Source organism: Lycium ferocissimum, chromosome 2 (genome assembly GCF_029784015.1).
Source record: "Lycium ferocissimum isolate CSIRO_LF1 chromosome 2, AGI_CSIRO_Lferr_CH_V1, whole genome shotgun sequence".
Taxonomy (NCBI): domain Eukaryota; kingdom Viridiplantae; phylum Streptophyta; class Magnoliopsida; order Solanales; family Solanaceae; genus Lycium; species Lycium ferocissimum.
The window spans coordinates 27,985,052-28,010,009 of record NC_081343.1 but is presented as its reverse complement, the minus strand read 5'-3'; the positions used below and the strand labels follow the sequence as shown (position 1 = coordinate 28,010,009).

Sequence of the window (24,958 nt, the reverse complement as noted above, 5' to 3'; positions counted from 1 at the left end):
AGGGTCTTTTATTAAAAAGGAGGGTGAAATATAAACTAAGTATCAAAAACGGGCCCTCTTGCCCACCTCATTGTCTCTATAGCGGGACATTTGTCAGAGGTTCTTGGCCGCGTATAGCGGTCCATTCTCGCCCTCGGGCCCATGACTTCTAACTCTTTTTGAACTAATTTTTCTCACTATTAATCCTTAAAACACCCCACGGGGCTTACTATTTACAATCATAGACCTAGATTGGGCATGGTTTCACGAAATATTAAATAACGATCGGACGGGTCGTTATAGGTTTAGAGTTCAATGCGGTTATATGGTAGCAGTCTGTGGGTTCTTTTAGGGAAGTGGGTATAGATCAGAAAGCAAGGTTACTTGTGACGAGTAGAGACTTAAGATAACGGATAGTGGTAGTCCTGATCTTCCAATAAGGGGTATGTTCGCCGGTTCGTTGTGATTATACGAATGTTAAGGAGATCGCGGTATTAAGAGCTAGTTGATTTGATGGTTACGTTACGGTAATACATGGGAAAATCTACATAAGGTTCAATGTTGAGTTGGTAAGTTTGGTTACGCCGTGGGCCAATGGGAGCTGGTTGTTGATTAATAAGAATGACTCTAGTGTTGGACAAGTGTGAATTTCTAGCAGTTAAGGAGTTATTAGCATTGCATCTAATATTGGATTAGGGTTGAGAGCTTGTACCTGTTGTGTTAGTTTCCGCTAGTTCCTGTTATTACTGGTGTTGCTACTCGGTTGAGTTGATCGAATGAAGGAGATAATCGCACGAATGGTTAGAGGTGTTTTGGTTTCCACAATTGGGATATTCGAAGTGGTAAATCAACAATGAGGTTCGAATTATTTCAAGTCGTAGAGGACATTTCAGAATTTAAGTTAAGGGAATGTGAGCAAAGGCACCTTGGTGGAGGTATGTGGGGACATTAGTAGGACTGTGCATGTGATATGCTAGATTTAAAGATAATTCAGTTTTAGAGTTTAGAGAGTTAAGGGAACTCTAGTGAGTAGAGTGCGTGGTACACTACTATCTCTAGGATTGACTCGGCTAGTTGGCAAGACTGATGATTATGCAGTATTCTATTCAATGGGTTCGAGAAATGGTTATACGGTGATGATGATTGTGGTCTGATTGAAATTGAGAAATTGAAGAGTAAAGAAAAAGTATAGTTGATCGAAAATCGGTAAGAACAAGGTATATCTTCGGGACTACTTGGGTCATTATGGATTGTGGTGTTGATGTCTTGCTTATTTCAGATAAGGCGTGATGGGTGAGTACGCTTAAAGAGGGAAGTCTACAGAAATGGACTAAGTGATATAACGAAGTTTTGTGAGGTTTCGTGATCAGCGACTAGTAAGAAGCAAATTTTAGGTAAACGACATGTTAAGGCTTATGGAAGTGGCTTGTGTGGTACACAGTTGGACAGTTTCATAACACTCTACAGTGGATGAGTTACTGTGCTTTTAAGAGAAAGGAATTACGAAGGTCCTATTTACGGGAAGGCTGGAGTTATATTTTCGAGATGAGGCCATATTCGTAGTAGTGTGTTATGCTGTAAGTAATATTGACCGGATATCTTGGGTAAGTACTTTTGGATATTAAGGACTAGGAAATAGTTAGGTTAGGTGGGCACAAGAGAGTGCGAGATTTGATGCTTTCGGAATTGTTATGGGCATATTGGTGTGTTACAATGGGAGGTTCAATGGTTAAAGGGTTATTATGAGGCTATAGGTTTTTACGTCGAAAATTTTGACATTGTATCAGATTTGCATATTAGGTAAAGGTTGAGAAACTCTAAGGTTGCATTCATAATGTATAGTTCTTCGGTACTCAGTTGACGGCTCGGATATGATTCAGCTTTTGGAGTCGAGAGTGACAGACATGATTTATTATGCGTGAGGAAAAGATTAGAATTGGCCGCCACAGATGCGGGTTAGGACTGTGATTGGTTTCGAAAATTTAGTGTCAGTTCGAGTGGCTATTAATGGTATTCAGGGGTTGTGTATTCATTCCAGGTTAGTATTGTCTAATTAGAACTTGATGGACTGTGTTCATATCTCTAGGAGGACTTATGGGTTCCCAATAAATCACCTTCACAGATTCGATGAGTTTCAGCTCACAATTAAGGTATGACAAGTTTGCCGAGATTATTCAGGATTTACGAGTGGACTTGATGATATTTACCAAGAGCCGCTACTTGGACAAATGTACTAGTTTACATCGGTGCTTGGTAATGATGTGAGAAGGTACGATGGTTGTGAGAGGTCTTTAGAGTAATATAGATGGTTTCCTACGGACTTGGCTCGGCGAGGTACCCAATTGTATGCTTTCTAGGGGTGGGCATGGTACGGTATGGTACGGTATTTGAAACTTCGGTATGGTAATTTCAGTTCCTAAAAATACTATACCATTACCGTACCAAACTAATTCGGTATGGTTCGGTATTTTAAGGTTCGGTTTCGATATTTTACGGTACGGTAAATTGATACCATAGTTTGTCGACTTCGACTTACATATACTCATATCGTGGAGAATTATGACTTCCGCTACTTAAGAAACGTTTCAATTATTATGTACTAAACACCTTAAACATGTAAAAATATTCAAAAGAAATTACAAGCAATCCCCTTCGTAAATCAATTACACAAAAAAGACATTTAAATCAATACAGTGTAGTCAAAGTTTCAATGTGTAAACAATTAGTTTTCTAATAATACTAGTTTATATATTTGTTAGTATCATAAAATTGAGATATATGAATTGTGTATGTAAATATATATTTCGGTATGGTATTTGGTAATTCGGTATTTTTTTAATGAATACTGAATACCGTACCAAATACCAAACTATTTAAAAATGCATACCAGATATCGTATCAAATACCATAATACCGAAACCGCAGTATAAAAAATTTTGATTTCGGTATGGTAATCGGTATATACCATACCGTGCCCACCCTTAATGCTTCCTGTATTGTGATTTGAAGGTCTAAGAAGACTTGGAACTAGCAAAGTCGGCTATGAGTAAGTTCAGTTGATGGAACTCCTTAGAGTTGCTCCGATAAAACAATAATCCTTTTCTGGCCAGAGGAAGTCATGGTTTTAGGTTTGTGTTTATGAGTTTCTAAGAAATCATGGTGAGAAGAATGGCCTTAGAAATTGTGAAAGAAAGGTTAGCGAAATCAGGGTATTTTACCAGTTCAAAGTGGACTGTGATTGTGTCTATGTCTAAAGGTTTGTCTTTGTTTTGAGGAAAGTTCGTGGGACCTATTGATCGCTTTCAGAGGTATTGTAATATCGAATTAGAGAATTTCGGTAAGGGCAGCTCTTTTATTCGGGGATGAATTGTCAGAGCATTTCAAGTATGGAAATATGAAATTGAGTCATTTAGCTAAGTTAGAGGAAGTTTGACTGATAAGGTGAGAGGGCAGTAATTGTGGCGTACTTCGCATCGCGGAGGCTTCCATGTTGTTATGATAATGATTCCTTGGTTAGCGTCGGCTTTCATACTCTCTTTCTTCGTTCGAGGACGAAAGACTGTTTAATTGGTATCTAATGTAACGACTCGTTTAGTCGTTATAGTGTTTTTCACCCTTTTGCCCCTGTTGACCCTTCCCCAAGCCCTATTAGTAAGATTTTGATCCGCGGGGATGGATGGCACAGTTCCCGAGGTCATCGAGTGAGTTTTAGTGAGACTTTTGAGAATTTGAGCCTTTAAGCGAAAAATGTTTGACTTAAAGTTAACTTTTAGGTAAACGGACCTTTTTCAAAATTTCATCAATTTCAAGAGGTCCGGATGGTCGTTTGAGACTTGGTGGGATATTCAGTTCGGTCCCAAAGCACTTGGGAGCTTTTTAGGCTATTGGTTGGAAAGTTGGTCTTAGGCCATTGGGGGTTGACTTAGTCAATTAGACCTCCGTTGGAAATTCCGAGACCACAAACGAATTCGTAGCGCGTTTTTCTGTGTGTATGCATGTCTATTTTGTATTTGGGAGGTCTCGTAAGATTGTGGGCTTTTGGGGTTGAGCTTGTGGAAAAACAAAATACTCTGGTGTCTGGTGCCCGCTGTAACGGCACCAGAAACCCGGTAGCGGTCCCGCTGTAGGGAGGATCGACCGCTATAGTGAGCTGGGAGACTTTGTGACGAGTCGCCACAGCGGACGAAAACCCGCTGTGGCGATCTCGCGATAGTAGATAGGGAGCCTCCATAGCGGTTATGTGAGTTAGAAGTTGGCCGCCGTAGCAGGCCGAGTCTCACTGCAGCAGATGACGGGACCAGATTCTTATTTAATGTTGGCGGCTCTGTGAGTTAGAGGTTGGCCGCCGTAGCGGGCCAAGTCTCACTGCAGTGGATGACGGGACCAGATTCTTATTTAATATTTAGTTGAAACCTTCATTTCCTATCACTTCATTTATTATTTCTATGGAAAAGGCTCAAATATGCCATCGAACTATCGAAAATGGCTCATTTTTGCTATTCATCAATAGTTTGGCTCATATATGCCATCAAACTGTCATAAATGACTCATTTATGTCATTCATCAATTGTTTGGCTCATTTATGCCATCACCCACTACCAAAATAACTCATCCATGTCGTTTTTCATTAACGCCATTTTTTTACTAGATATAATATGTGGCCTCCAATTAGAAGTTTACGTCATTTTATTAAACCAACCCAATTTTCAATCCCAAATAATAAAAAATCTAACCCATACACCCTACCCACCCACAACCATAATCTAGTTGGAGACCACGTGTCATATCTGGTATTGTAAAATCGAAGTTAATGAAAAATGGCATGGATGAGTCATTTTGGTAACGGACGATGGATGGCATAAATGAGCCAAACTATTGACGAGTGGCATAAATGAGCCATTTCTGATAGTTCGATGGCATAAATAAGCCAAACTATGACGAGTGGCATAAATGAGCCATTTCCGATAGTTTGATGGCATATTTGAGCTTCCGTTGTTTCTAACTATCCTTTGAGGCGATTTGGAGAATTTCTGACTGATTTCTCTTATGGGTAAGTTTCCTAACCTTTAATCCCTTCCTTTATCTTTCCTTAAGCTTCAATCCATGCTAGAAATCCATTAGAATCTAAGAGGAAAGATGGGTTCTGATGTATATTTCATAAAATGAGTTTTAGTCTTTCTTAATGGGATTTGTTGGTAGATTTGACTAATCTAATCATAGGATTCGATGATTGAATAACTAATAGGCTTGAATCTTCCATTTTTTGTTGATGAAATTGAATGTTGAGAAGTTAGGGTTTATGCCCAAATTGGGGGTTGTCACTTGAATAACGAATTGACTCATTCTTGAGTTATTTTAGCAATTGGTTAGTAGGATTGAACTCCTAGATCGTTGAATTGCATATTTCACTTTTGAAATATCCATTTTACCCTTGTGGGTCCGTTTCTCCAATTCCATAAGTTAGAACTTGACCTACATTAGAAGTATAGCAATATGGGTATTGTTCTTCATGATTTATAATGTAGAATTCGAATAAGGTTAGACCTTGAGTATTTGGAGGCGCAAAGAAAGCGCAAGGCTAAGGTTTGACAGTTCGTGGCTTCTGTTCGGCATTCTAGGTAGGTTACGACTTACCTTATGGTTAGACTTCGGTTAGCAAAGCATATATAAAGTTAGTGATTGTCAGAGAAAGCATGTTACGCCTTCGGGCACGAGGTTGAGACTTGAGTTTACGGAGTAACGTTGTTGGTTGTACTAGTGTTTATGGTTACTATGAGAAATCGTAGGAAACTTGGCAAGACTTGCGTTTAGGTGCTTCACCATAGGCTATGATTCGGTTATTGATCCTTATGTACTTGAGTTGTTATACTTGGAGTGTGTGGTATACCTGATTGTGAGCAAGTCTATTCTTCAGTCTCTTTCTTATATATATGTTAACTAACTGTTGTCGGCCGATGATGCCTACTCAATACGTGTAGATTGTATTGCTACACTCTTTTTCGGGGTGTAGAGTTTGAGACAGTTTCTATTTCCACTTCCTGAGACTGATTTTTTAGGCCTGGCTTGCGTATCTAGGGTGAGCATCTGATGAGTCGCTGCCCGGAGACTCCTCTATCCCTGTCTTTATTTTCTTCCATTCACACAGATGTGTATAGCATTTGAGACTTGTATTTTCTAGACTTTACTTAGTTGCTCTTGTACGAGTCAGACCAGTTCCTTGGGGATTGTCTTTGTATTCCGCACTTATGATTATTTTTTATTCAGGCTTCTACTTAGTCTGCTCTATTTACTTTATTGTGGTTTAAATTGATGATTTGGAAAAGGTTCGCCTACCGAGGTAGGAAATGGTAGCTGCCCGCGCGACTTAGTGAAATCGGATCGTGACAGTTGAACACTATCTGTGGTGTGTGAATTGAACTTGGGAAAGGGAATTTGCATGCGTAATAAGAATAATTAGAGCTTGTTCAAATAATTGTTTCGCTAATGAGGATAGGAATACACCCTTTAGCCTTGCTTAGTTGAATTCGGAGCTATAAATGGGTTGTTGTTGTTTTCTAATGACCATAAGAATATAGGCGTTAAGAGTAACATCTACTGGCTTGTGAGCAACTTGGAAGATACTCATAAAGCAATAATTAACCCGTCAACTAGTAACCCAGAAAATAAAATAGACGTACGATTAGGAGACTCAACTGGATTGTTATTGGTCATAGTCCTAGATGTATCTCTTCTCCGATAAAAATCTGCTCTTTCTTGGTTGAAGTTCATTATATGCTTTCTTTTATTTTTAGTTAGTTTATAAATATAACTTTGGATTTTATTTCTTGTTTAGATAATTAACAGTAGTTTAATTTAGTAAATAATTAATCATAAGTCCTTGTGGGTCTGATATCTAGACTTTAATTCTATATTACTTGTACGACCGCGTATACTTGTGTGTGCGTTTGGGAGCAACAATTTTTTTCTTGAGCCTTTTGACCTTTCTCTTGATTAATCGCGAACTGACCTCTACCTTTGTTTAAATTCTCCCAGTTTTGCACCCGTTCTCTCCTTGACATTCTGAGAAAATGAAATTGAGGCTAAAAGCCTAAGTTGGGGGTGACACACATGATGTGGGTAGTGATGCATCTAGCCTAAGTTTGGTGTGGCAGAATCGGTGTGGCGTGTAAGTGCTTGCATCAGATAAGAATAAAAATAAAAATAAAATATTTTGTGTTTGTGTAAGAAATCACGGCAGTAACTGTAGACCACACCAAGGTTAAAGGATTGAGAGAAGAGAAAGGAAGAAAATGGGGAAAAAAACAAAGAAATAAACGCTAAGAGGTATAGTGTTCAAGGAGGGTGAGTCACTATTATCTAAATATTTATCCTACGTGCCCCTAAGCCTACATTACAAGCTGAGAAAAAGTCCAAGTGTGATCACAACCGAATCATCCGAAGTTGACACCATTGAAAATAGGGGCAAGCATATGGCATTTTCATCTGTAGTGCGTGAATTTCTTTTTGAGTGTGGTGCTTTATTTTCTTCTTTGCCTCTATCCCTATTCTTCTTGTGCATGTGTGTTTGAGACATTCTTTGGTCTGTGTGAGGGCATAAGGGTTGAATGTGTAAAACAGAGTGACCACCCCAAGCGACATTTATACGTGCAGTGATACTTTTGATAATGTGATGTCATAGATTGAAGCGTCATTGTGAGTGTAGAGAATCTGAGTCATGTGTTGCATTCGTGATTATAAAATGTAAGGTGGTTATCTTTGAGGAACATGCATGCCGATAGTTCGAAACCAAAACCATTGTAGACATTTTTATTTTGTGATATCTGAGCATTAGTTTTGAACTCTGAGTTGTTTTACTTGGTTGAGGAAAAGCAAAGACTTTAAGTTGGGGGTGTTGATGTGTCGTGGAATTACGGCACATTTGATAGCATTTGATGATAAGTTTTACTTGTTTTTAAGCAAGTTTGTGTTGTTTTAATGTGTTTTTGTTGTTTTTCAGATAATTGATGGTTCAAAGGAAAAAAAACAAGGAAATTGCATTAACTAGCCACAAATTAGAGAAGTACGGACCGTACATATTTGTACGAGCCGTACTCCTGATCGTTTTTCAGAAAAGCAATAAACAGAAAGTTTAAATTGGAAGATGTTGGATATAATTGACTTTTACGGACCGTATATATTTATACAGGCCATATTTGGTCTCGTACTTTGAAAATGAAGAACTGAAGGAAGACAAGTATGAAGCGATATACGGACCGTACTTCATTGTACGGGCCATATAAGTGGGACGTATATGTTGACCTAGAAGATCAAATTGAGTGACCGTACTTCATTGTACGGGCCATATCTAATTCTGCCAAGGGCACTTTTGTCATATTTAATTTCGCATTTGTGGGACCTTATAAATAGTTTATCCTAGGGTTTTGTGTATTATTCTTAGTCAGACTTTATTCCTTGACTTCATAGCATTGAATACTCTATTTTGTGGAAGCTTTTGGTGAACACGAACATTACTTTTCATCTTCTTTATTCAATACTTAGAATTAATGACTTCTTCAATATCTTGTTTTGTATTAATCATTATGAGTAGCTAAATTTAATACTAAGGTTGTGGACCCAATAATAGGTGTTATGTGATTGGGTGATTGGGATTGATATATGCATAATAGGTTGTTAGGGTTTACTTCTTCTTTATTCTTCAATGTTAGCTGATGGTTGCAAACATTAACTTAAGCCATAAACCTTACTTTATTTGGGAAAACAAATTACGGTTTCGTAGGAACAAGTAACAAGAACTCGGGGCGTTAACCCTCGTTTAATAAATTCACTTAGAAATAAGAGGAATTTACTTGGCACATATTAACCGTTCTTCATATCAACTCTTTTATATTTGGGAAAATCATAAAGAGAAAAATAAATTCTAACTATTGGGAAATATTAGGAAGTCAAATAGAGGTTAAGTGCAGTCTTACAACAATCCATTAGAATTATGTCAGATCAATACCTATAGCGTTACACTTCATCTAAAAGGGGACATAACCTTGGTTTCTTTATTCAAATTGATTACAATCAAAGAAAAATATTTAGTAAACAAAACAATCTTTTACAAACTCATCGGAATACGAAATTAGACCACAAGTAAGTACTCAACTACCTTAGTAACCTTTTCACACCTTATTCCCTGTGTGATTCAACCCCAACCAAATTGGGTTACTATAGTTAACAACATCCACTTTACGCCATTTAGTAGGTGCAATTTGAGCGATCAACGAGCCTATGATGGAGGAGAGGTAGGGACCGAAATTTTACACCTCTTGAGATCATTGTTACACCAGTTCTCCAGGATGCCATGGTGCACATTCTGAGTTTACTTCAAGGTTTAACCCAGGACGATGCTTTTCAGGCTACACCAGAGGGTCACAGACTAGGGCCGGCGGTTAGACTCCCGAGCAATTTCAGACTCAGGAGATACGGCCCGCTGCCACTGTGGCTCCCCGTATTGATGAGATACCAGCACCTGATTTTGCTCCTCGCCCAGTTATGACCCGAGAAGGGCAGAAGATATTTGATCAGTTCACCAGGATGAAGCCTCCTTGTTTCTATGGTACTCCCGAGGAGGATGTGTATGAGTTCATCGTCGGTTGTCATGAAAGGCTCTATAAGTTAGGAGTAGTGGAGTCCCACTGAGCGGAATATGTTTCTTTTTAGTTGATTGGGGATGCTAAGCAGTGGTGGAGGTCTAACGTTGAGTGCCGACCAGCTGGGTCACCTCCTTTGACTTGGACTCGATTTTATCATGTGTTTCTGGAGAAGTATGTTTCCCTTAGTTTGAGAGAAAGGAAAAGGGATAAGTTCGCCATCCTAGAGCAAAGAGAGTTATCGGTTGTAGAGTACTAGTCTCGATTTCACGCTCTGGCTCGTTATGTTGTGTTGCTACTCCCCACTGAGGATAGAGTGAGGAGGTTCGTGAAGGAATTGGCCCTTCCGCTTCGATTGGCAACGTTGTAGGTGGTAGCTTTTGGGGCTTTCTTTCATATTGTAGTGGATCATGCTAAGAATGTCGAGTCAATGAGGTTTCAATTCTATGACAGGGGTGACGACAAAAGAGCTTGCAGATCTTGCGATTTTAGTGGTTCCTTCTCTATGAGTGGGGGACACTATGGTAGAGGTTATCATCACCATTACAGTCGACCCATTCAGTCAACACTTCTGACTTCAGTAGGTGGTTCCTCGTGGCACAGTGAGTACCGTTCAAGGCAGATATTTCGGGGTTTTTATTCTTGACACTCGGGCTGAGGAGGGCATTCTAGGTCTTCAATATCAGTTCATCAACCCGCGACAGTCAGGACTTGCTATGAGTGTGAGGACCCGGGGCATTTCAAGAGAGAGTGTCCCGGACTTAGATAGGGTGGATCCCAACAAAGCTCTCGGTTACAGGCACCTAGGCTTCCAGCATAGCTAGCTAGAGAAGGTAGATATTCTGGCAGAAGGGGTTTGCAGTCTGGCTGAGGTAGTCATCTATCAGGTGGTTCTCAGTAAGCTGGGGGTAGAGCTCAGTGAGACTATGGTGGTCATGGGGTACTCAGTCTGAGAGTAAACAAGGTCATTTCTATTGTTTTCCTAGCAGGCCAGAGGCTGAGGCTTCTTGACGCAGTAATTACAGGTATTATTTCAGTTTGTCATTGGCCAGTTATGAGATTGTTTGACCTGGGCTCTACTTATTCTTAGGTGTCTACTTACTTTGCTTGGGTCTAGATGTGTTATGTGAGTCGCTTGGTTTTTCTATTAGTGTTTCTACTCCGGTTAGGGATTCTGTAGTGGTGGATCGGGTGTATCGATCTTGCTTTGTTACTTTGATGGAATACGACACCTGGGCGAATTTGAAGATTCTAGATACGGTGGATTTCGACATCATCTTAGGTAGGGATTGGTTGTCCCGTTATCACACGATCTTGGACTGTCACGCTAAGACAGTCACGTTAGCCAAGCTGAGAATCCCTAGGTTAGAGTGGAAGGGATATATTAGTCACGCACCAAAGAAGGTGTCACGACCCAACCCGCCATGACTGGCACCCATCTAAATCCTAGTGGGCGAACCAACATACAAAACACCTAATCCGGTTTTATACTAATCAAGCTAAACAATTATTACTCATTTAACAACAAAAGAACAAGTAAAAATCATGCCATAAATACTGTAGTAAGTGCGGAAGTTCTAACTATTACAATCCCCAAAATCTGAAAGTCATCGTACAGGACTCTAAGCCGAAAATATTTCTAAGAATCTGAAGTCTAACAAGTAAACCATAATGTCTTAGAGTACGAAAAGACATCATAACAAGAAGATCTTCGGGCGGCCTGGCATGGAAAAGGCTCACCCCAAAATCTGTCAGCAATTAACCTCCACGCTATATGTGAGGACGATCAGTGGTCTCTACAACAAAATATGCACTCAAAGAATGCAGCGATGTAGTATCAGTACAAATACTATGTACCGGCAAGCATCATAGGTCGACTAAGATTAGTATCATGTATAGTTGGTAAAATCAATAGAATAAAACAATCCAGTCAACAGTCATGAATATCACTAAACCACAACAAGTCAACCAAGAACAATCACAATCAACCACCAAGATGTCAAGCATCACAATCACGTAAGTCAAACAACGAAAATAAATTTACCACAAATACCGCACGCACTGTACATACATGCTAGTTGATGTCTTAGCTCAGTAGTCATGACCTGCAGAGGACCCATGGTGTTTACACAATCACACAGAAATAATGGCACGGAGCCTACACAATCAATCAATCACATTCACATAGGAATTGACCACACAATACCATGCATGAAAACTAGACATGCTTTTTCCTAAGGAGATCACCAAACATACAATCAACTAACCAAAGTCTAACTTAAGTAAATTGTAACCTACCTCAAAGTAGAGCTGGAACAATGTCCGTCACTGCACATGTACGACCTTTCCTTTCCTCAAAGCCTCAATACCTTCACGATCTAAAAATAGATGTTTAATGAGTCAAATTACTCAATTTGCAAATACCAAGGCAAGAAATACCCTTCCCTCTCCCCCATTCTAAGGGTGGATGATTTTCTAGGTGATCAACAACCTATCAAAGCCCCTAATATTCATAAACCATCAATTAATACAACATTCTATCCAACATTCCCATTACAAATAGTTTTCTATGGCAAAGACACCATTTTTATAGAACCCTGGGTCTCAATCGCTTAGTTTACTATTCTAAATGTTCAATTTATGTCAAATAGCAACTAATCAATCCGTTTAAATGATAAATACGTGTTAATAATCCCAACCCATCAAGTTTAGAAGGTTTATTTATATTTTAGGGTTCCTACTTTACTTTCACTGTTACAGACCCATGAAGATGATTACAATAACGGAGGGAATGGAATGGTAGAATGGAAAGCAAAGAGACTTACCTCTCAAGGTTAACTTGCCCTAGCTTGAAAATTCTCTCTAGGTGCTTGTTGGAAAGTGTGTTGGTGTGTTATGAATGAGAATATAAAACTAAGGCATTAAAAACCCGATTCTGCCTTCCCGTCGATCGCTGTGGCGATCACTACCCAACAAGAAAGTGGTTCTCGCTTATAGCGACAAGCCACCGCGCCGGACCCAAGAAAAATCCGCACCCCGCTATAGCGGTCACCACCCCGCTATAGCGGCATCGCTGTTGTGGGCAATGGCCTAAGAGAAAGTGGATGGCTGCTGGAAACGGTCAGCCCACCGCTACAGCGGTACCACTGCAGTGGCACTCCCACCGCCTCAGCGGTGCATTTTGGGCAGTAACCTCGATTTTCTCCAGTTTTCCCCCAATCACCCCACATTTCATCCAAGGCCTCAAAAACACAACACAAAGCATGTATACATACAAAAAGACACCTCACGAATTTATCCGCGGCCTCGGAATTCCCAATAGAGCCCTAATTTCCTATAACGACTGGAAGGGTCGGTACAGTAGATACCAACTAAACACCGTTCGTCCCCGAACGGACAAGGGTGGAAAACTAGGGAGGAGTTACCTGACTCGGCGAAAAGCTGAGGGAATTTGCTACGCATATCCGACTCTATTTCCTAAGTAGCTTCTTCCACTGGTTGATTTGTCCACTGAACTTTTACGGAGGCTATTTCCTTGGACCTCAACTTGCGGACATCCCTGTCTAAGATTGCGAGGGGCTCTTCCTCATACGACAGATTTTCATCTAACAAAATCGAATCCCAACGGATGATATAGGAACCATCACCATGGCACCTCTTCAACATCGACACATGGAACACCGGATGAACGCCTGATAAACTCGGAGGTAAAGCTAACTTGTAAGCCACCTCTCCCATACGTTTGAGAATTTCAAATGGACCAATGAACCTCGGGCTAAGCTTGCCCTTCTTTCCAGACCTCATCACACCCTTCATGGGTGAGACTTTCAACAGCACTTGCTCTCCTTCCTCAAACTCAAGATCTCGGACCTTGCGGTCCGCATACTCCTTCTGCGTACTCTGCGCTGTCAAAAGCTTGGCTTGAATCACCTTCACCTTCTCTAGGGACTCTCTCAAAAGATCAATGCCCCAAGGCCTCACCTCAAACGCATCGAACCATCCAATAGGAGACCTACACCTCCTCCCATACAACGCCTCAACGGAGCCATATCAATACTCGAGTGATAGCTATTATTGTAAGCAAATTTGGCTAAGGGCAAGAACTGATCCCAATGCCCACCAAAATCTATCACACACGCACGAAGCATATCCTCCAGAACCTGAATAGTCCGCCAGACCGCTCGCGCTCCGAGGACAAGGTCGTGCTAAGATCTAACCTCGGGCACCCAACTCCCCCGCAGACACTCCCAAAACCCGGATGTGGAACGTGCAGCCCCCGCCGACACGATGGATATGGGAACCCCGTGGAGTCTAAGTACCTCCCGAATGTAAACTTTAGCAAACTTCTCTGCATCATAAGTTATCTTCACTGGAATAAAGTGGGCAGACTTAGTCAACCTATCAATAATAACCCGGATAGAGTCAATCTTCCCTAACGTCTTCGGAAGACCAACTACGAAATCCATGGCTATTTTTTCCCACTTCTATTCAGGAATGGGCATTCTCTGCAATGTACCCTCAGGTTTTTGATGTTCATACTTCACCTGTTGGCAATTTAAACACCGAGCAATGAACTCTACAATATCCCGCTTCATCCTAGTCCATCAGTAATGTTGCCTCAAATCATGATACATCTTAGTGACACAAGGATAGATAGAATACCTCGAACTATGAGCCTCTGTTAGAATGGTGTTAATCAAGTCGCCCACATGTGGCACACACACACTCCCTTTGATCCGCAGCACGCCCTCCTCATTAATCATGGCCTCCTTGGCCTCACCACACAACGTCTTATCATGTATTTTACATAGCTTAGTATCTTCGAACTGCTTAGCTTTAATGTGTTCTAAAAATGATGACCGAGCCTCAACACAAGCCAACACCTTGCCTGTGTTAGAAATATCCAGTCTCATAAACCGTTAGCGTAGTCCGCACCTCCTAGCCAACGACGCTCGTAAGAAATTAAATGAGCCAGACTTTCCAAACTAGCCGACTTCCGGCTCAATGCATCAGCTACCACATTAGCCTTACCAGGGTGATATAAAATGGTGATGTCATAGTCCTTCAGCAGTTCCATCCACCTTCGCTATTTAGAGTTCAGAGCTTTCTGAGTGAACACATGTTGCAAACTGTGATGGTTTGTATACACCTCACAATGGACACCATCCAAGTAGTGCCTCGCATTTTCAACACAAACACCACCGCTGCCAACTCTAGATCATGAGTAGGATAGTTCTTCTCATACACCTTCAACTGCAGAGAGCATAAGCAATCACCTTCCTTTCCTGCATCAAAATAGCACCCAAACCAGAACGTGAACCATCACAATAAACAACAAAATTCTTGCCCTCAACGGGCAATGCCAGAATTGGTGCTGAAGTCAACAATGTTTTGAGCTTTTGAAAGCTCTCCTCACACTCGTCGGACCACTGAAACGGTACCTCCTTCTGAGTCAAACGGGTCATATGAAAAGCAATCGAAGCAAACACTTTCACAAACCAACGATAGTAGCTAGCCAGACCCACAAAACTACGGATCTTAATCACTGATGTGGGCCTAGCCCATTCCTTGACTGCCTGAATTTTCTGAGGATCCATCATAATACCCTCCTTCGAAATAACATGCCCCAAGAAAGACACAGAAGACAACCAGAATTCATACTTGGAGAATTTAGCATACAACTCCTTCTCTCGCAATACTCCAAGAGCAATTCTCAAATGTTTCTCATGCTCTTCCTTACTCCTAGAGTACACCAGGATATCATCAATGAACACTATTACAAATGAGTCTAAGTAGGGCTTGAACATACTGTTCATCAAATCCATGAACACAGCTGGGGCATTTGTAAGCCCAAAAGACATAACCAAGAACACATAGTGCCCATATCTAGTCCGAAAAGCAGTTTTAGGAACATCCTCTGCTCGAATCTTCAACTGATAGTACCCTGACCTTAAGTCAATTTTTGAGAACACCGAAGCTCTCTATAACTGATCAAACAAGTCATCAATATGGGGAATGGGATACTTGTTTCGATGACGCTACCTTATTCACCGACTCGTAGTCAATACACATACGCATTGACCCATCCTTCTTCTTAACAAACAAAGACAGAGCACCCCACCGAGAGGCACTCGTGCAAATAAACCCTTTACCTCGAAGATCTTGCAACCGTTTCTTTTTCAATTTCCCCGAGTTCCGCCGGTGCCATCCTATAAGGTGGGATGGAGATACGATAAGTCCCTGGGTCTAAGTCAATCCTGAAGTCAATATCCCGATCCGGTGGCATACCAGGCAAGTCCGCGGGGAACACATCCGTAAACTCGCATACCGCTGGAACAGAATCAAAGGATAGAGTATTTGCACTGGTATCATGAATATGTGCTAGATAAGCTAAAAAACCCTTCTTACTAGCTTCCTAGCACGAACAAAGGATATTACTTTCTTAGGGAGGGGACTAAGGTTACCCTTCCACTCGAGTCTGGATGCCCCGAGCATGGCTGGTGTAACAGTCTTAGAATGACAATCAAGTATAGCATAATGTGGGGACAACCAACTCATACCCAAAATCACATCGAAGTCTACCATGTCTAAGATCATCAAATCTGCCCAAGTACTATATCCCATAAAAGAAATTGTACACGAAGGGTAGACGCTATCCACTACCACGTAATCCCCAACAGAGTAGACACAAAACAGGGTATCAAGAGTACCACACATCATATCCGGACCCACAGCAAAATAGGTAGATACATAGGAAAAAGTAGAACCCGCATCAAACAAAACAAAAGCCATACGGTCATAAACGGAGATAGTACCTGTGATAACTGCATCGGAGGCCTCACTCGGTCTACTCGGGAAGGCGTACAAATGACCGCGCCTCCCGCGTTGCTCGCGTACCACCGCGATTACCATTACCGCCCGAGCCCCCCCCGCCGGCCGTCCGTCCGCCTACTCGCTCGAGAACCGCCTTGGTTAGGGTGGGCACCACCCCTACCCGCAGTGGGGCCCCCCCGCCCTACTGGTGCGCGATCTTTACCCCATTTATCTGGTGCAAATAGAGCTCGGGGTGTCTAATACTGAGTCACCTGCCCACTCTGTCTAAGTCTGAGGCAATACCTCTTAATATGCCCGATCTCACCACACTCGAAGCAAGCATGGTCCACCGTAGGTCGCCGAACGTACATCGATGAAGCGCAAGATAGCCTCCATGCTGACCGGAAGCCTGATAATTTGCCCCTGATGGGCCCCCAACCGACACCTGCATCGCAGACTGAACCAGATGCCCTGAATATACCTGTAAACTCTGACTCCTCGAGAAGGAGTTGCTGAACATCCCAACCCTACGGGCCTTCTTCTCTACATGCTTCGCATGACTCTCCTGCCTAATACTCTCAACAGTACGGACGTGTTCCACTACCTCCTGAAATGAAGCCCCAGTGGCTACAAGCTAAAGAGCCGATAACTGAAGCCTAGTGTTCAACCCCTTCATAAACTGTCGTATCCTGTCCCCCTTAGTGGGCAGCAATTGAAGAGCATAGAGGGATAGAGAGTGGAAACGGGACTCATACACAGCAACTGACGAGTTCTCTTAATCAATAGTAGCGAATTCATCCTTCCTTCGGTCCCTCAGAGTACGCAAAACGTACTTGTCCAAAAACACAGAGTAAAACTGGACTCAAGTCAACGGAGGAGACTCAGCTGGCCTACACTCCACATAAGCCCTCCACCAAAGCTTGGCATCACCTAAGAACTAGAACGTCACAACCTCTACCCCGTACTTATCCACAGCCCCCATCTTATGGAGCCGCTCATGACAAATACGATGAACTCATATGCGTCCCTTCCGACTCGCACCATAAAACACAGGAGGCTTTATTTTTATGAACCTCCAAAACAGATCATGTTCTTTACCAGTCATCACTGGCCCTATAACAGGCCTCGGGAAGGCCTCAAAACCCGAAACCTCATTCAAGCGAGGGCCACCGCTGCTGCGTGCTGAACCCCCGGAGCTTGTGCTCTGTCCAGATCTGGAGCCGCTACCCCGCGCGCCCCTACCGTCGGGGACCCACCGGTATAGCTCCCGCCCCGTGCTAACCCATGCAACAAATTCAAGCACTTGTGCCATCACGTCCGGGTACCCCCGAGCGGTACCGGCAGCCTCCCGGTGGAAGGTGCCTACCGCCGGGCCGGGCCGGTGTGGCCGCAACTCCCGCTACCTCGTTAGGGACCACTAGAGGCATGGGGTCAACCACTGGGATGCCATCCCCAGTTGGGGCCGCCCCTCTGCCAGCTCCTCTGCCTCCACCTCTTCCTCTAGCTGCTATCGCGCGTGTTCTGGCCATCTGCGAGAGAATGAAGGATAGTCAGATACCAATTTGAATTAGCAGATACCAATTGGAATCAAGTAGCACGAAAGGAGAAAGAAAATGGAGTTTTCCTAGTGTGCGGCAGCCTCTCGAAGATAAGTACAGACGTCTCCGTACCGATCTACAAGACTCTGCTAGACATGTCCTGGTACGATGGGATCGACGAACCTAAGGCTCTGATACCAACTTTGTAACGACCCAACTCGCCATGACTGGTACCCATCTAAATCCTAGTGGGAGAACCAACATACAAAACACCTAATCCGTTCAATCCGATTTTATACTAATCAAGCTAAACAATTATTACTCATTTAACAACAAAAGAACAAGTAAATCATGCTATAAATACTGTAGTAAGTGCGAAAGTTCTAACTATTACAATCCCCAAAATCTGAAAGTCATCGTACATGACTCTAAGCCGAAAACATTTCTAAGAATCTGAAGTCTAACAAGTAAGTAATCCATAATGTCTAGAGTACGAAAAGACATCATAACAAGAAGATCTTCGGGCGTCCTGGCATGGAAAAAGCTCACCCCAAAATCTGTCAGCAATTAACCTCCACGCTAGATGTGAGGACGATCAGTGGTCTCTACAAAAAAAATATGCACTCAAAGAATGCAGCGAGTTAGTATCAGTACAAACATTATGTACCAATAAGCAACATAGGTCGACTAAGATTAGTATTATGCATATTTCGTAAAATCAATAGAATAAAATAAGCTAGTCGACAGTCATGAATATCACTAAACCACAGCAAGTCAACCAAGAACAATCACAATCAACCACCAAGATGTCATCACAATCACGTAAGTCAAACAACGAAAATAAATTTACCACAGATACCGCACGCACTGCACATACATGCCAGCTGATGTCTTAGCTCAGTATTCATGACCTGCAGGGGACCCATGGTATCCATGTACCACTCGTTCCGAAACACTCCTCGAACCCGAGCATAACCTTCCGCTCCGAAACGAACCTCGGAGGCAGGACATATCGATGTACCTCTCATTTCCGGAACTAACCTCCAACCACGCGCCCATAATCTAGGTCACATAAGTGCCTTTCCATACCTTTTACATAACATTATTTCTTACCTTTCCAATATCAAGAATTCAACTCATCAATCCATGTCACGATACCCTTGAGAAGGTTATATTAGCTTCTCATCATAACATATCCACTGTAGATTTAATCACACAGAAATAATGGCACGGAGCCTACACAATCAATCAATCACATTCACATAGGAATTGATCACATAATACCATGCATGAAAACTAGACATGCTTTCTCCTAAGGAGATCACCAAACATACAATCAACTAACCAAAAGTCTAACTTAAGTAAACCGTAACCTACGTCAAAGTAGAGCTGGAACAATGCCTGTCATTCTGCTACAGCCTTTTCTTTCCTCAAAGCCTCAATACGTTGGCGGTCTAAAAATAGAAGGCTCAATGAGTCACATTACTCAATTTGCAAATACCAAGGCAAGAAATACCCTTCCCTCTCCCCATTCTAAGGGTGGATGATTTTCTAGGTGATCAACAACCTATCAAAGCCCCTAATATTCATAAACTATCAATTTATACCATATTATATCCAACATTCCCATTACAAACAGTTTTCTATGGCAAAGACACCATTTTTATAGAACCCTAGGTCTCAATCGCTTAGTTTACTATTCTAAATGTTCAATTTATGACAAATAGCAACTAATCAATCCATTTAAATGACAAATATGCGTTAATAATCCCAACCCATCAAGTTTAGAAGGTTTATTGATATTCTAGGGTTCCTACTTCACTTTCACCGTTAAAGACCCATAAAGATGATTACAATAACAGAGGGAATGGAATGGTAGAATGGAAAGCAAAGAGACTTACCTCTCAAGGTTAACTTGCCCTAGCTTGAAAATTCTCTCTAGGTGCTTGTTGGAAAGTGTGTTGGTGTGTTATGAATGAAAATATAAAACTAAGGCATTAAAACCCGATTCTGCCTTCCCATCGACCGCTGCAGCGGTCACTACGCCACTGCAGCGGTCCCGCTATAGCGGCTAAGACATCGCTATAGCGGACCCAAGAAAAATCCGCTCACCGCTATAGCAGTCACCACTCCGCTATAGCGGCATCGCTATAGCGAGCAATGGCCCAAGAGAAAGTGGCTGGCCACCGAAATGGTCACCCCATCACATACGCCGGTACCGCCGCAATGAACTCCTACCGTCTCGGCTAGCAGCATTTTGGGCGAAGAAGCTCGTTTTTCTCCAGCTTTTCCCCCAATCACCCCACATTTCATCCAAGGCCTCAAAAACACAACACAAAGTATGCATACATACAATAAGACACCTCACGAATCTACCCGCGACCTCGGAATTCCCAACAGCGTCCTAATTTCCCATAACGAATGGAAAGGTCATTACAGAAGGTTATATCCTACCTTTAGGCCAGACAGATAGTTGAGAGGGGGTGTTTGGCTTGCTTAGCTTATGTTCGGGATACTAGTGCAGACACTCCTCCCCTTAAGTCGGTGCTAGTAGTGAGGGAATTTCCTAATGTTTTTCCGACAGATTTACCAAGTATTCCGCCTGATCATGATCTTGATTTCTGTATTAACTTGGAGTCGGGCACCAAGCCTATTTCTATTCCTCCATATCGGATGGTGCCCTCAGAGTTAAAGAAATTGAAGGAGTAATTGCAAGACATACTGCGTAACGGATTCATCAGGCCTAGTGTTTCACCATGGGGGCTCTGGTATTATTTGTAAAGAAGAATGATGCGGGCATGCGTATGTGTATCGATTACCAGCAATTGAACAAGGTTACCATTAAGAACAAGTACTCTATTCCTTGGATTGATGACTTGTTTGATCAACTTCAAGGTGCTTCAGTCTTTTCTAAGATTGATTTGAGGTCCGGCTATCAGCAATTCAAGATTAGGGCAGAAGATATCCCTAAGACGGCTTTCAGGATTCGTTATGGTCATTATGAGTTTTTGGTTATGTCCTTTGGACAGACCAATGCCCCCAGCAGCCTTTATGGATATGATGAACGGTGTTTTCTGGCCGTACTTGGATTCCTTTGTGATCATTTTCATCAATGATATTTTGATTTACTCCCGGATTAGAGAGGAGCATAAGCAGTATTTGCGGATTGTGCTTAGGATTTTGAAGGAAAAGCAACTCTACGCTAAGCTTTTTAAGTGTGAGTTCTGGCTTAGTTCTATGTCATTTTTGGGACTTGTGGTGTCTAAGGATGGTATCATAGTGGATCCTAAGAATATCAGGGCGGTTAGTGACTAAGTTAGACCTACTTTGATCATCGAGATTCGGAGTTTCATTGGCCTGGCTAGTTATTATTGTCGTTTTGTGGAGGGATTCTCATCTATTTCATTACCTTTAACTGGACTGACTCAGAAGAATGTGGTGTTCCAATGGTCGGATGAGTGAGAGGCGAGCTTCTAAAAGCTCAAGACTTTGTTGTCTTCAGCTCCGATTTTGACTTTATCTGTTGAGGAAGAGGGGTTTAATATATACTGTGATGCTTCTTGGATCGGATTCGGGTGTGTGTTTATGCAAAAAAGAAAGTTCATAGCCTATGCTTCGAGGCAGTTGAAGGTGCACGACAAGAACTATCCCACTCATGACTTGAAGTTGGCTGCGATGGTCTTTACTTTGAACATTTGGAGACATTATCTATATGGTGTGTATTGTGAGGTGTTTACCGATCACCGGAGTCTTCAATATATATCCAATCAGAAGGATCTCAATTTGAGGCAGCGGAGATGGTTGGAGTTGCCTATGATATGACCATTCTTTATCATTCGGGCAAGGCCAACGGTGCGGCGACTCGAGTCGAAGTCATGAGTATGGGTAGCCTAGCTTGGTTACAGGCTAGTGAGCGTCCGTTTGCTATGGACGCTCAGTCTTTGGCAAATAACGTGATGAGAACCTGACAAGGTTCTAGCTTGTGTGGAGGCACGCTTTTCTTTATTGGAGCAGATTAGGACCTAACATTTCGATGATATGAAGTTGTGTAAGATTCGGGACAAGATGTTGCAAGGTTAGTCCAAGGAGGAGATTCTAGATTATGATGGTGTTTTGAGGATCAAGGGTCGCGTATGTGTTCCCCAAGTGGGGGATTTGACTAAATTGATCATGGAGGAGGCCCATGGTTCGAGGTACTCTATTCATCTAGGGGCTGCAAAGATGTATCGAGATTTGAAACAACATTATTGGTGGTGTAGTATGAAGAGGGACGTAGCAGAGTTTGTGCCTAGGTGTTTGAATTGCCAGCAAGTGAAGTACGAGCACCAAAACCCTGGTGAGATTACTCAGAGGATGCTCATTCCTGAGTGAAAGTGGGAACAGATTGCTATGGACTTTGTGGTAGGGCAGCCACAGACTTTGGGGATATTTGATGTCATTGTGGACTATTGACCAAATCAGCTCACTTCATACCGATTTAGACTACTTTCAAAGAAGTTGACCAAGATCTATATCAGGGAGGTAGTTTATTTGCATGGGGTTCCCATTTCTATCATTTTTTATCGAGGGACTTAGTTCACATCTCACATTTGGCGGTCCATGCAGAAGGAGTTGGGTACCCGAGTTAGGCTCAGTATTACATTTCACCCTCAGACCAATAGTCAGTCTTAGGGTTTTACCTTACGGGCTTGTGTGATTGACTTTGGTGGCCATTGGGACCAGTTCTAACTTTGGCGGAGTTTGCTTACAACAACAGTTACCATTCCAGTATTGGGATGGCCCTATTTAAGGCATTATATGGTAGGAGGTGTCGTTCGCCTGTTGGATGGTTTGATGCGTTTGAAGTTAGGCCTTAGGGTACGGATTTGCTACGAAATTCCTTGGATAAAGTCAAGTAGGTCCAGGAGAGGCTCCTCACTGCTCAGAGTAGATAGAAGAGTTATGCGGATAGAAAGGTTCATGATTTGGAGTTCATGGTTGGTGAGCGAGTTCTATTGAAGGTTTCACCTATGAAGGGTGTAATGAGGTTTGGGAAGAAGGGCAAGTTTAGTCCGAGGTACATTAGGTCATTTGAGATTGTTCACCGTGTTGGTGAGGTGGCCTATGAGTTGGCTTTGCCACCCGGTCTATCAGGTGTTCATCTCGTATTTCATGTTTCGATGCTTAAGAAATACTATTCGGATTGGTTCTGATCTGATTCAGTGGAATTCAGTGTTGCTTGATCAGAGTTTGACTTTTAAGGAAGAGCCAGTTACCATTCTAGACAGGCAAATTCGGAAGTTGAGGTCCAAAAAGATAGCTTTGGTGAAGGTCCAATAGAAGCATCGTCCGGTCGAGGAGGTTACTTGGGAGATCGAGTCGGATATGCGGAGTAGATATCCCTAGCTTTTTACTGATTCAGGTACTTTCTTTCTCTTTACGTTCAAGGTAGAACGTGTGTTTAAGTGAGGGATGACATAACAACCTACCATGTCATTTTAGTGATTTCACCCAATTTTTCCTAAACAACCCTTCCTTAAGTCTTAGTTTGGTGTTTTTGACTTGTTGGGATGGGTAGCACGATTATCGAGGTAGCCAGATTAGAATTGGGATGAGAAATCTAAGTTTAAAATCCTTAAGTTTGATTTTGAGTGAAAACGTTGATGAATAGTTAACTTTGGGTAAACCCATCCGGAATTGAATTTCGATATTCTATCGAGTGTCCGAACGTGATTTTTGACTTCGTAGTATAGCTGGTTCAGATCTCGAGGCGTTCAAGTATGATTTAGGTCTTGGTTTGGAAAGTTGAGTTTTGGTATTTTGAAGTTGATAATAGTCAACCCCAGGTCAAGACGACCTTTTTGTGGAAATGCGAGTGTGGTAGCCTATATTATGATTGAAATGCATGTTTGGTTTGTGTCTGTAGGTTTCCGAATGAGTTTCGAGGGTTGGATCGGGACTTAGTGAAAACCAGATTTTTCTAGTGTCCTTACTCGCGATGGCGCCAGGTGGCTCGCAATCGCGAGGGAATACATGTGGGGCAGGGGCGAGTTGCGGTTCATCACGATCGCGAGCCATAGCCTTGTGATCCCGATGAGTCAGCCTGGGAATGCCTCGTGATCACAATGAAGGGCCTCGCGATCGCGAAGGCCATTTAGTAGCTAGGCAGATTTAAACCCCAAATGCGAGTTTTATTCTTCATACACCATTTTAGAAGCTATAGAGCTTGATTTAAGGTGAAATCAAGTGCTATTTGCAAGTTTCTTCATTGGAGTAAGTCCTAGACCTTTATCTAAGTGATAACTAATGATTTCTCCTATTTATTTATGATTCTAATCATGACTCCTAAGTACAAAATTGGGGGTTTTAGCCCTAGGTTAAAATTGGGGGTTTTGATAAATTGAAGAACAACCCATGATTATTTGCATGATTTTCTGGGATTAGGCTATTTGGGCTTTGGGTAAACTATTTTTAAACTAAATTTCCAGTTTTGCCCTTGGGGCTCGGGTGTGGTTGTTTTGGGTGTATTTTGGGTTCCGGGTTAAACCATAGTATTATAGGTGTTGTTAGAATCGTGTAACCTTTTAGAACACTAATTTCATATAGTTGAACTCAGATTCTAGATAAATTACCGTTTTGACTCTCAGAGTTTAGGAATGAGATTTTGAATTGACTTCACCACCCGAATTTCTTCTATGACAGTATGGGTGTCTTTGGAATCGTGTTTTAATATTAAATTAGTATCTTGTTAGACTTTGCTCATTTGGAGGCGCTTCAAAAAGGGAAGGCTCAAGTATAGTGTTCGTAGCATCAGCTCAACCTTGAGGTAGGTTATGGTTTACTTCTTTTAGACTCCGATTGGAGGGCGTATATTACCTATAAATGTTGATGGGGTATTGGGTGGGTGAAGGGGGTCCCACGTTAGTGGTTGTGATGAACACTTAGGTGGGTACCACTGTATCTGTTTTGGGAAATTGTCGCAGGATTAGGATGTTGTGTCGGGGAATACATGAT

The 24,958-nt window shown here is 42.1% G+C and overlaps 1 pseudogene; it reads left to right on the top strand.

Annotated features, from left to right (window-relative positions):
* Positions 1-24,958, top strand: part of LOC132034485 (L10-interacting MYB domain-containing protein-like) — a 90,573-nt pseudogene that overhangs the window by 53,800 nt on the left and 11,815 nt on the right.